Genomic DNA, 13,353 nt, shown 5'->3' on the forward strand with positions numbered 1-13,353 from the left:
ATGGGAGGAAGGAAATGATACGATGCGGATTATCCAAACAAAGCAACGGCCTCTGAGAAATTTGTGAATTATTTCCGCACTTGCAAAATATCATGAGCCAGTATCGCGAGAATTTCAATGGAAAGGATCCAGATTCAATTGCTGAAATTAGAGAGAGCGTCTCTGCATGACGAAATGTGTTACGATTTACTGTGCCTAAATTTACTTCCTATTTTTTGAGTAAAACAAACATTCGACACGAACCAGCAGCCCGTTCCTGTTTTCAGCATTCCCGGTGTTGACATTCGGACAATACAGAATGCTATGTATTGAGCGACGTTAGGACCAAAACTCTCATTCGGCATTGACCATTCTGGATATTCCGCACTGCCAGAGTGCGGAGGATATACCCTCTAAATGTAATCAATGTGGTTCTTCGAACGAAAGCGCAACTCCGTATGCTAACACCCTGTCCGGACTGACTCTCTAAAAAGATATCTTGGTTCACGCTCCTGTGCCACTGTGGTACTCGAACCCACGATTTCGATCATGCTTTCTACAGTAACTCTTAACCACTACACCGCAGTGCTCATGATCGCTGCTTGACTTCATATCGAAAATAATGTTACTTACATTAATTGTTTCTGGGAGGCAAGGGTTTGTGCTGGATGACCACAAACTAATGTTACTTTTTAACACGCATTTCGCTACTGAACTGGCCGTTTCTTTGAGGATCCTGGCGACATCTAAAAATCGAAAACTATCGCACATCAATCTTTCTTGTAGCAGTGGAATCCGCTTGACGAACATCTTCCACGGGTAAAAGTTTCAAAGATTACATGGCTCATAACAGCGAGATGTTTGAGCCCATGTGCGGCATGTCGACGACATTTTGACATGTTTCCTGCCGTTACCGTCACAGATAAAAATATTATAAAAATAATATCTTGGCGAATCATGAAAAGACCTGCTGTACTTTATGCCAAGTTCAACCTTTCCAGCTCACAACGGTGGTCACGTACGCCCGGAGTTTACCAGTTGCCTCCCCGGTCGTGCTGGCAATAACTAACCTCCTCCTCTTCGCTCTACCCACCTCCTCTTCCAACGATCATCTGCTCCATGCGCGTACCCCCGGCTTCCCACAGGGCCAGCAATATCAACACGTGTCGAGCCGGCTTCCGTTCTCGACCTCCCTCTCCCTCTTGGGCGCAGGCCGTGGATGCTACTGTGAAGACTGGAGTCAAAGGCATTTTCAAGTCCCTCTCCGCATGTAACGTCGCCACTTTGTCAAACTAATCAATCGTTCTAGCCACTATCAAGCCCGTAAAGCAAACACACTGTTTTGGCGTGTTACGCGTGAAAAAGACGAGGCAAACATTTTTGCCTCGCTTGGACGCTTCTCGACATAGAGAATGAGTTGTAAGTGCAAGAAGGCGGTTTGTGTGCACTGTAAGTCTTGCAAAGAGTGCACTTTTTCGCACCGCGCTCTTCCTCGTTGCGGCCGCCCTGCAACCGCCCAGTCTCGAAAACGGAACCGAATATCTGTTCATTACTTGGAATCAAGTGGTGATGAAATTGCATCTCCACCATCTATGGAGGCCCCTGATCATGAGAAATCATCAACAACACCTGTTATTCAAGTACAGCATCTCTTACAAATTCTGGGATTGAGTCATCTACTACATAACCAACCACGTTCGCGCTCAAGCACGCTTGTTGCGTCTGCAAACCTAAGCGACCTTAAGCGTTGTGATGTAATCTTAAATTGCGTAATATATGCAACTTGAGCTCTTCTGTATCCCGTGTATGTGGACACATATTTCAAAACCAGGCACCGAAATAACTCATACACTGAGTTGGGCGAGGAATGCCTGAAATCTCTGCCTCAGGATTTTGGTGCGGCACCACGTGGTTTGATTGACCATAGACTTCTGAGAGGGGTTACATGCGCACCATGTACCACTGAATAATTTGAATGAACTCATCGAAAGACACAAGCTACATGTCGTTGACGAAAGTGCAACGGAAACTGAGGAAGAAATTCAACCGTAAGTTCTTCATAATGGTGTCTGTCGTGGTGATGGAGGGGTTACAAGAGCTGGTGACAGGGGTAATGAGGAAGGATCTACAAGGAGAAAGACCTAAACGAGAAATATTAGTACATCAAAACAGCTACCAGTTCCAAAGCGGATCGCTAAGAGAACATATACGTCTTCTCGTTTAGATTGGGACCTTGTCATCTTGTGTGGTTCCCTAACGGCTGTTCTGAGACACTTTTTGAGAGGATACGATCAAGCTGTCCATTTTCTGGTGTAGTTTATTTCTTCGAGAACAAATTCGCAATTGTTATCTTGGGGAACAAATGTCATAAAAGTGGGAAAATAAACACTTACGATACCGGCTATGACCCCAAAAAAGGAGGTCACTGATGTTAAAGGACTACCAGGAGACCTGCTGAGAACAAATCGTGAAACCATTTCGTCAAGTTACAGTTTAGAATGTGACGAGCACGTTTACCGCAATGGACTCTAAACGAAAAAGCGCTGTAGACTATGTGGTGGGCGCCCAAATTAACGACAGCGTCTCGGAGATGAAGCGTATTGTTCGGTTGTTTGCACCTGCACAGTGCTCCCAGGTGCTATTCGAGTTGATTGAATGTGCCCAGTGCTTTTTGAAGGGCGGGGTTTTGGAGTCTCACGTTGGCAGGGGAGACAATGGTCATCATAAAAATAACTTCGCCCTACGCTCTTCGAAACCCGAGTCCAGAAGTACAATTCCGATCACATATCAAGGTTGCTTATCTCCATTTACCCTGCTTAAGAGAATCAAGCCCATTGTTTCCACTGAGCGCCTAGATGCTACAACGGCACTTAGAGATTGCGCAATCAACTTGGAAGATTACATGACCCATTTGCATAGAGTCAAAGTCCAACAAGCAGCGATAGAGGCCATTGCAATTGAGATTGTCGAAAATAGGATGCATGATCGCGTCATCTTACTCGCTGACTACAAGATGAAATTTGAGCCTCTACGGTTTCGCGAGAAAACTATAGAGTTTTTCCGAAAACGGGGTATATCGTGGCATTGAGTGGTACTGCTATACTTACCAATGGTGTACAGTGACAACGGCGAGTCCAATGGACCGGAACACCTTTCTATGATTTACTATGATCGCATCGTTCAGGGTGATTCCAAACAGGACTTTTTTGCAGATGGTTCTCTACTTGAGGATGGGTTTATTCGTCTCAAGAAAGACTTGCTTCATGTGCACGAAGGGTTTCTCGTTACGTACAATGCCGTCTGCTACCAGAACTCCATCCTACCAATTAATGGCTCCATTTGTGGCCAAAGAGAATGGCTGTTCCCTAATCAAATTTATACACACTGAGACACAAGACGGAAAGTCTTTGGTGGACGCTCATTTCGCGATTGATATGAAGCATGTAAGTATTTAGGTCTCTCAAAGTCATGATGTCTCCACACCTACCGGGCTCGTGTTTGCACTTCGTGCAAACGGAGGTCTTCGTAATGCAGCTGCAGAACTTGTCCGAATTTGCGGAAGGAATCCAAATCTTTTGAGATTGGAGCGAATATCTATTTTCAGATGGAAAGAGCCTGCAGTGGATTTGAAGGAATAATGAGTACTGCAATGATGGTGGGTCAGAGTCAGGACAAAAATTGTCCGTTTCTGTTTTTCGATATTCGATGGCTGGTGAGGCACGTCGATGCCAATTTAGTCGTGATGGTACCCGTAAGCCACTGCCGTCTGGTGACAAACAGGAGCCTACTTTGAACGTTAAACTGAACCTGAAAAGTGGTGGAGTGAAGTGGTCGGAAGGGAGACTGGGGTTGTGATATTATCGCAACGATCAATTGAAAAAGGGAGTATTACCAATGAATTGTAATGTGTCGCAAACTATGGTATTTTTGTTGTAAGCGTAAGAGATTTACGCAATATGCATGTCCCTGAATACAATTTTACAATTCATATGCAACTTAAAAACGGGTTACACGATAGTACGGTAACACGAATTATAGCTGTGAGGGGAAATTTTGAAACGGGATACTGCAAAAGATTTAAATGAGAAAAGTAAAGCGCTGTTGAATTCACTTATTGCAGAACAGGATATGGTAGTAGTGTTGTGCCAAGCTTCATACAATCCTACAGAAATTCGGAGTGATTATGCCATTATGGTGTAATGATATGCGAAACCCCGTTGGTAGATGGAATATTACCGCAAATTCTACGCGAATCGGTGGTAACGCAGAAACGTTGTACGCCATCTAGTTGTAGTATCGATAGGGAGACTACAGTTATTGAATAGGATAGCTCCTGCTTATCATGCGCGAAAGGGGCGCACTACATCAGTATTGCTTGGTCACTTCGGAAGATAATAAAAAAACTGTTCACTGTACGAAAAAGCGAGGGAAAAGAAATAAGAAGAATTGCAAGATCTGCCTGGGAAAGGTTCTGAAATTCAGAGTATCATGCATGTGTTTTTTATCGACTGTGATCCCGCGGTTAATGCTTGATCTTTAGATCATAGACTACCACTCATGCGCACGCGTTTCATCACTGCTTTCACTGCTGCCATTTTGCGGTTTGTGTTGGGTCGGCGCGTTTTGGGTGGCGCCGAGACAGGCAGTCGGAGAAGTGGGTCTGCAGGAACGTCGGATGCCTTCATCTCAGCCTACGTCGGAACTGAGACTTCCACATTTGTGGGGTACTGCGACCGCCAGTTGGTAACAGTTAGCTCACCGGGATCAAGACGAACATCAGGTAAGCTCTGCTGAAATGCGACGGCCTTCATGTGCTCACATGGAAATATAGTGACACTCGGTCTGTCGCACGTGCATGGGGTATCAATGTCGAGGAACAGTGAATTATTGTTTCTTCCGCCGCTGATAGATATTTGTGAGACAGACCTTGTGCACGACTTTGACGTCGCACAGAACACGAAACCCCTTTGTCAACAGATCGCATTCGTTTTGCAACACAGTCACACTCCCTTTCCGCTGAAGCCGTGAAAGACGCTCTGGAGAGCGGGGCGTGATGACGGCGGTTGCGTTTTGCGCTGCGTACGTCTGCTCATCCCCAATGCGCTTTTCCCTTCTACAGTGCCACAGAATGCTTTGGAAGAGATCAAGGAATCTACCGTCCATAGTGGCAGAATTGTTTCCCTCAACATCCATCCTGCTGGCCTTTCCGTAAACTGAAGCACCGATCGAAGCAGCAGCAGCAGGATACTGCTTGTCATCAGGTACCGAATCCATAGCATCCCCCGCACGCTCCGACAAAATTTTGCAACTAAAACCAGCTTTAGTAGCAGCGATCTCCCCACTGAAGTCTGCAATCAATCTGTACAACATGTTTCGACAATCTTTTTCGTAGAAGAACAGACTCTCACCAAGATGCTTTGCGGAAAGGATATGGTGCAGTAAGCCATCACCCGTGTCGCCTCCAAACACATTCGCGAGACCTTTAATGATTCCTTTGTCTTTGTCGCTTGCCACTGTAACCTGGGTGAGACGCGGAAACTCTCAATGGAGGAATCCCCATGCCGCTGTCCAGCATTCCTCACTCTCATTACCGCATATGTACGAGTATACCAGTGGGATTATGCACATGTTCGCTGACAGTCCGACCACATTAAAGCTTTGATACGTATCGATTCCATGCTTTTCGTGACGCGCGTCCGCCTGCACGAACGCCAGTAGCTGCGAAATTGCGCCTTTGTAAAACCCCATGCAATTGCAATCTTGTCGAAAATCGTAATCTTAATGCTCTGATAACTGAGAGGAGACGATTCTCTTCCTTCTCTAGAAACTCGGCGCGTGCTTGCGCCAAAGATAATGCGTCACGAATATGCCATTCCTCTCGATCGGCTTCGGGGACGCGACAAACTTGTCGGTGTAGACGGCGATGCTCTGCCTGGCGCACCGACAGCACCGTGTCTTCCATCGCTGTACCATCCATTGTGGTGAACTCCAAAGAATACCGGCGGGCAACGAATTCCGCCCGAAGACGGAGGAGGTCACGAATGTTACTGCTCGCACGGCCGAAGGCCATTCTTGTAGCCTCTTGGCGAACAAGGGTCCACTGCGGTGCGAGTATGTGATCAGTAACTCTGAAGTAGCCCGTGAAGTCGGCAACAAGCATACTTCCCGGGACAGCTGGTGTCCCAGATATAGGACGTCAAACATGCGTGGCCAGGATTTTTGTTGAATACGCCGTCCTCGCGTGACCGATCCTCCAGCTTTGGTCATCATCGCCGTTGTCTGCAACTAAACTCTGCCCGACCCCTGACATATGGTCAGCGCATTGGGCCTCCCTAACTGCCTATGTCATGTCCTTGCGACTCCAGTTAGCCTCAGAGTAAAAATCCTCCCTGCTTATCTGATGGAAGGAGTCGCACTGGGCGCTGAGGGCCACCTTGCTGTTGAGAGGGAAGTGGACTGGCAGTGCAGGGATCTCCGCCACTTCGCGAACCCGATGCATGAATGTGTACTTGTCCGGCAGCAAGTCACCAACTTGAATGTGAAGGTAGATGTTGCCTCCATCACGCTCTATCTCGGTCAGTGTCCTCATCAGCAGTACCTTTTCTGAATCTCTGTGTGCCATTTCGACGAGCTCTGATGTTCGCTTTCGATTTCTCGCAACAGCCAGCCAATTCCTCTCTCGGCGAAGAGCTTTGACTCTCTCTGCCCCATCCTCACCATTGAGACCATCGACATTGCAGGTAGCAGACGGCACAAAGCGTCTGTTTTGCCCATTTGAGTGAGGAAGTAGAGCCGCATCTTCCTAATCCGACAGCGGCTTGTTGAGATCCTCCTCTAAGTCCATTTCACGACAACTTTCTGCACCATCAGAACCATCGCGATGGCCGCCAGGACTGCGGCGGCGAGCTTCCTCATCGCCACAGTGACTCTCTCCGTAATCGTGACGGCCTTCGTGTCTGCCGCGACGAACTTCCTCACCATCATGAAAATCTCTGTCGCTGCGGCGAGCTTCCTCACCGACGCGATGGCCTTCTTGGCCGCCGTGACGGCCATTGTCGCCGCCGCCACGACTTACCTCGCCTCCATTATGGCCTCCATTGTCGCAACCACGGCATCCCTCTGCGCTCCTACGGCTTCCCTCGCACCTGCCACAGCCTCTGTCGAAACTATGTCCTGCCTCGTCGCCGCCGTGGCTTCCATCTCCGGGCCTCCGTTTGTGCGGGGGTTCATCGTCGCTATGTCCTTCTTTCTCGCCGTGACACCCGTCCTATCCGAGATACCTGTCCGTATCGCGATTTCCGCCCCGGCGATGCATCTATTCGCCGTGTCCTCCTTCCCCTACGGCACGCCTCATTGCCTTCTCGTGAGCCTTCGCGGCGTTGCGTAGCTCTCCTGCGTCGTGCAGAAGCCGACTGACTGCTGCGCCCGGCCACAATCGCAGAATAGAGTAATGCGAAGAGCGCGCGGCCACAACGCGCGTAGGATGCAGTCGCACGGTGAGACGGGTGGGCGACGGGGGCGGCGAGACTGCGGTCTGCCAGAAAAGGCGCCAAATATCAACGTGTAACGGCCACTTGTAGACGCTGTCTGTAGGTCTGACGTATTGCAACCGACTTGCCTAAAAGTCCTCGATCATGAGTCGTCCCCCTTCTGTATATTTCCGTAAGATGTGTATGCTTTTTTAGTTTATGTTCTTTGTGACGACCCTGATCTCTACTCAAACGTATGTTAGGCTTTTATAAAATTAATTTTGTTCTTTCGCAGCAAAATATCTGTGTCTTACAATAATATTGCTTTTTTCTGACATTGTCTACCACTCCGTGTATTTTCAGCCCAAGTTACAACCTAAGTGCAATCAAACTCGTCATTGCTGCTATTCTGCGTTCACTTTCAAAACTGTACTACCCTTTCGTGTTTAAGGTCTCAATTTTACAACCATATACCAAAATCCCCTTCAGTTATTAGTTTTCGTCGCACCCGAAAATCCACATCTGAAGGCAACCCGAGGTTCTTTACATCTGCTTTGGATCAAAGCATGGAGTGGTTAGGGGTAGAGGAGGCAAGTCGTGAATCAGAGCAAGATGGTTTCTGTTGCGCTGATTGTAGCAGTTCATTTCCATCGGAATATAGGCGCTCTCAACACATGGAAACTTGCAAAAGTACCACTAAATGTGAAAAGAAAAGTGAATGCTCAAGGGCCGTTCGAATTTTGCCAAAAGCTATTGCACGCAAAAGATATCAAAATTTCATCTTGAAAAAGATGCTATCGTAGATCACATTGGCTTTCAAGCGTCAGATGTTCAAGTGTTGCTATGGGGTGGGCTTTCGTCACAATGTAGGACAGAATTAATAAGCTCGAAACATAGAAAACTATGAGAACAACCTACAGGAAATGTTCGACGTAGGTATAGAGCGTAAAGCTCTCAGACTGAGTGCCACAGGCATGAGAGGTCAGCTTTTGCTGGTATTTGGAGAGAGGTTTGACTTTCCATCTGAAACCGACATCACCAAATTTATCAACGTGATGTCTCAGAGGCAGAAAACGGCATCATCTCGAAACAGCAAAACGTTGTCAACGACGGGAAGGATGGACAATGTTTATTCCAAAGAAGTTGACCAACTTTTGGAAAAACGCCTTTAACATTTCACTATCTGCCGTTGTAGAAAAAATGAATTCGCTCTTTACGACAATCGAATGCTTCCACCCACATTCCCTGCCAATAAACGCACCAAGAACAGGGTATCCTCGCAAAAGCCCAATCATAGGAAAGAAACTGTACTCCCTGACGATCGGCAGTGAAAGGGGCCTCAGGGCCGAGATAGCAAGTGGCGGAGGTGTCAGAGGCCGGAAATGAAAAGGCCGTTAGGACCGAGGTAGGGGATGGTGGGGTTGTCAGAGGTCGGCAATGAAAGGAGTGATGGCGTCGTGATTGGATAATGGGGAAGGGGTAGTAGGGGTCGGCACAGAAAGGGGGCAGAGGGTCGTGCAAGGAAGAAGTGGGGATGTCGGAGGTCGGCAATGAAAGAGGTGATGGAGCTGTGGAAGGAAGAGGACGGCAAGGGCGCAGGTAGTCCCCACTCAAAGCACTGGAGATCTCACTCCTCTCCCAGGGGGATGGGAAGTATAAAAAAGGATCCTGAACTCGCGCTGCCCCTCTTCCATCGAACCAGTACGCACGCACCTGCTGATCCCCGCAACACCACCGCCTCGCAAAGCCCCGTTCCAACTCGGTCCACTGCATATGCGGAAACGTCTCCCCGCCGCCGTTCCCCCAAACACACGATCCCGCACGCCGCTTCTTGGTCACAAGAACTCTCTACCCTTGCCTCACATGCCTTCTAGATACGTGCAGTAGCCCAAACAGTTAGCGATAAACCAAGCCCTTGTTGGCATCAGATCTCTTGTAAAGTCGACCCTATTGCTGTCCGTTTCAATCACGCGGTTTCTAGGTCATCGCACCTTACAGAAAACGCAGTGGAGTACGAGGGTTTGCTCAGAGTATGAAGGTGTGCTCGGAGTGTGAAGGTGTGTTCGGGGTATGAGTATGAGGGACCAAAATTAGAATTTCGCTTATTTCTATAGGTCACAATTGCGCCAAATTTGGTCATTTTCACAGCGTCGTAACTTGTTTCATATTATTTGAACCGCAAATGTGAATGTACAGTTGGACTCAGCGCGGTCAAAGCTTTTAAGTCATTTGGTTTCATGAATTTGCAAAGGTTTTTTGCATTTTTACCCCGCTGTGGTTTCCTCAAATCGAACGAAGAAGAAGCCAGTTGAGTCGCAAAATGCGTGTTAATATTGTTAGGAACATTACAATGAATTTGAAGAACGCAAAATTGTGTATGTAATTGAATGTAGGTAACAGTAGTTACACTTAACGGGTGTGCAATACTTCGGTACCGTAGTGTTGTGATATATTGCTATGTACATTAAATATGAGCGGACCGACGGCGAAGGGGGACGACAAGCACGGACTTGTCAAGGAACCTCCACCTTGGTCCTGCCCGCTTATTCTAAGGTACTTCCGTTAATTACTTTAGAGCTGTAGCATAAACCCCCGGTCGCGGTGGGGGTTTAGCTATAGTCGCATAATGCCTGTGAGACGCGAGAAAACACCAAAACACACACACCAGAACGTACGCGGGCAGTGGTAGCGTGGTAGACCGGTGGGGAGCGGACGCGAATACAAGGCGCATTTAGAGCGGATCGACGCGCTCGACGCCCCGGTGCGGCGCTAGTTAGCGTTCCAGCGCCGACGGGCGGAGGGGGGTCCAGCTCGCTCGCGCACGTGTCGCGACCCCTACCTGCGTTAGTTCTCGGTTAAAGCGCTCGCGTTAAGAGAACGCGTTTAGAATAAGCGGACGGGGTTAGACCTGCGGCGGAGAATCTGGTACCAAGCCCGCGCTTGTCCTTCCCGTCTGCCTTCGGCTCCCTGTGGTTTTAATATACAAGTAATCGCGGCTATCATACAAGACTACAGTACAGTCCGTACTGTACTGCAGCGCGCTACGGTGCCGAGCTACTGTACTCGGCGACTGTAGCACTGTCAGTCATACAAGCTGACAGTACACGTTTCTGCGCGCTCGGGCGCGCTGTAAGGGTCGTGCCTTACGTTGCGTGATCTAATTCTAAATCTATTTTGCCGATATGCTACAACAGCGAGACCGCGCGCTGGTAGAGGACGGGCGAGCAAGGGAGCAATCCTAGATCCTCCTCCGCTCGTCGGCGATGGTTCCTCACCCAACACTGCTCTGGGGCGTCGAAGCTTAGATCGGCCAGCGTGCGGGCGTTCTCCTCCGTCCTACGCTCTACCACCGCTACTCGGAGCCCGTGCTCGGTACTGTGGGTGGGCCGTGTTTCCGTCTTCTCGCCGATCGTGTCCACCGATGAACTGTTAGCACACACCCCTCTCCGCCGGGGTGTTTATGCCACAGTTTGACATTCGGTCAACTCATTCGAGGAGATGGCGACGAGGACAAGAAAGAGGTCTATCATTTGTTCAAAAGTCGCCCTAGACGCCTCGTAGCTGCTTCGATCGGTACTTTGCTGAAACGAATGAAAGAAGTTTCGGTACAAGTCAACGGGACAGAAATGAGGGCGTTGTTATACTCAGGATCTATCTCTAATGTTATGAATGTTTTTGTGGCTTCGAAGCTCTCTCGGTCCGCAAAGACGACCTCGACGAAGATTACGGTCGCCAATGGACAAAAGAAAACCTGGCTGCGTTCCATCGAGGAAGTTCCCGTCTCGTTCAACCGCACTGTTTCCTCATCCAAGTTCTTAGTTGTTGACGGATCCCAGTGGAGATCTTAATTTGGGTATCTAACTCTCGAAGAACTTCAACCCCGCATCGATCCTGTTCACTAGTCTTAAAAATGGCGATTGGAATGAAAAACGTGAAAATGAGTTTGGAGTTTCACCAAGTCAGTCATATCGTCGTAGATTCGGAGACTGATAGTGAAGATCGTACTTCAGACGTCGAGTCGTTCGTCTCAGAGACTTCACCGGAAGAAGAGACCTATGCAGTTGCCATCCTTGACGATGTCCCTTTCGAGCTAGATTGACACTGGATGGAGCGATGGAAGAATATATTGAAGTGGACTCACCTGGTTCGAATTTCATCAATTGGCGGTGAAAATTCTTCGGGGTAGATTTTTGTATCTCCACAATGAAGCTCAAAGCGTCATCGAGACCGCATTCATGAATAAGAGTATTTTGCTACAGCTCTTGACGACCTTCGGCCTGCTGAAGTCCCAAATAAGCACATTTCGAGTTACATGATATGAATCCGATCTGCAAGTCTGAAAGGAGAATAGATCCGTTGCATGACGAAGTTCTGTGGAACGAGCTCGGAAAAATCCTGGAAGCGGGAATTATCACCCCTTCCAGCTCCGCATGGTACTTTTCGTTGGTCATCGTATCCAAAAATGATGGTAATTCGCGCTTCTATGTTTATTTCCGTACACTGCACCAGAATGTGAAGGCAGAAAGATGTCCTTTGCCGAAAATCGAGGAGATGTTCGACGACGTGGAAGGAAGTGCATACATCACTTCTCTAGATTTGTTCAGTGGTTACTGGAAAATTCGAATGGCACAACAATGCAAATAAATGACTGCTTTCGTCTGTCGCTATGGGACATTTACGTTCAGATTCTTCCCCTTCGGATTGATGAATGCCCCTTCGGCATTTTCGATAATGATAGATACAATCTTCCGCGTAGTACCGTTCGTGTGTGTGCCTTGATGCCGTTGTGGCATTCTCCAAGACTCTAGAAGAGAATCTTAGGAACCTGCAATAAGTATTGGATGTGACTGAGGAGGCTGACATGAAGCCTAAGTTGACAAAGTGTAGCTTCGCTCAAGCGAAGATCAAGTTGCTCGGTCATGTTTTCGACAAGAGCGGGACTGCTGTCGACCCGGGCAAGGTCGACGTAATTCTGAATGCGCATATCCAGACCTCTAGGACGGAACTTAGGAGTTTTCTCGGGGTAGCAAGCTACTACCATGGCTTTATTTATGCGTTTGCCGATATGGCTGCTTCACTCCATGTGGTTACGTCCGGAAATGCTATATTTAAATGGACTGCAGAAATCCAAGAAGCCCTTGATTAACTACGTGTTAATTGGACCTCCCGAAGCATTGGCTTATCCAGACTTCGAGAAACCTTTCTTCGTTGAGACGGATACGTCTGCGTTCTCCGTCGGAGCTTTGTTTGCTCAAAACAAGAATGAAGGGAAGATACATCCCATCCAGTATGCAAACCATACTATGAATACATCTGAGCGCAAGTACTCCACATGTGAGCGCAAGGTGTTTGCGACCATCTTTGCTTTGAAGAACTGTCGTATTTATTTGCTTTTGTCTACACCCCTCAAGTGGGTAACTGATGACTAGGGGCTTAACTACGCCTTTCGTAAGAGGTACATCCACTATCGTTTGGCTCGTTGGATGGACTTCTTAGCCGAGTACGACCTCACCGTGGAATATCGCCGTGGGTCGGAAAATACTGCAGCTGACTATCTTTCTCGTATTCAGCCCAATAACGGCGACAAATCTACTTGACTAGAAGAGGGATAACTTTCCCTGGCCATTACCGCCCCAGCATGCTCTGGAGAAGAACTAGAAGAGTCCTGTCGAGACATCATGTCATATATGCATGGCAAAACTCCGGCTGGGATGTATGATCAGAGCAGATCTCGCATAAGGACTGATGCGAAGAACGTTTTTGTGAGAGTCTAAGCTTTTCCGCCGCACCAGTCATGGTCTTCGTGTTTTCGTCCCAATTTTCGATCTCGAGAAAGTACTGAAGCGTTTCCATGAGGACATTGGGCATTGGGACTGAAAGACCAGTCGTCAATTTGTAGCGGAAA

Source organism: Chondrus crispus, genomic scaffold, assembly GCF_000350225.1.
Source record: "Chondrus crispus Stackhouse genomic scaffold, scaffold_20, whole genome shotgun sequence".
Taxonomy (NCBI): domain Eukaryota; phylum Rhodophyta; class Florideophyceae; order Gigartinales; family Gigartinaceae; genus Chondrus; species Chondrus crispus.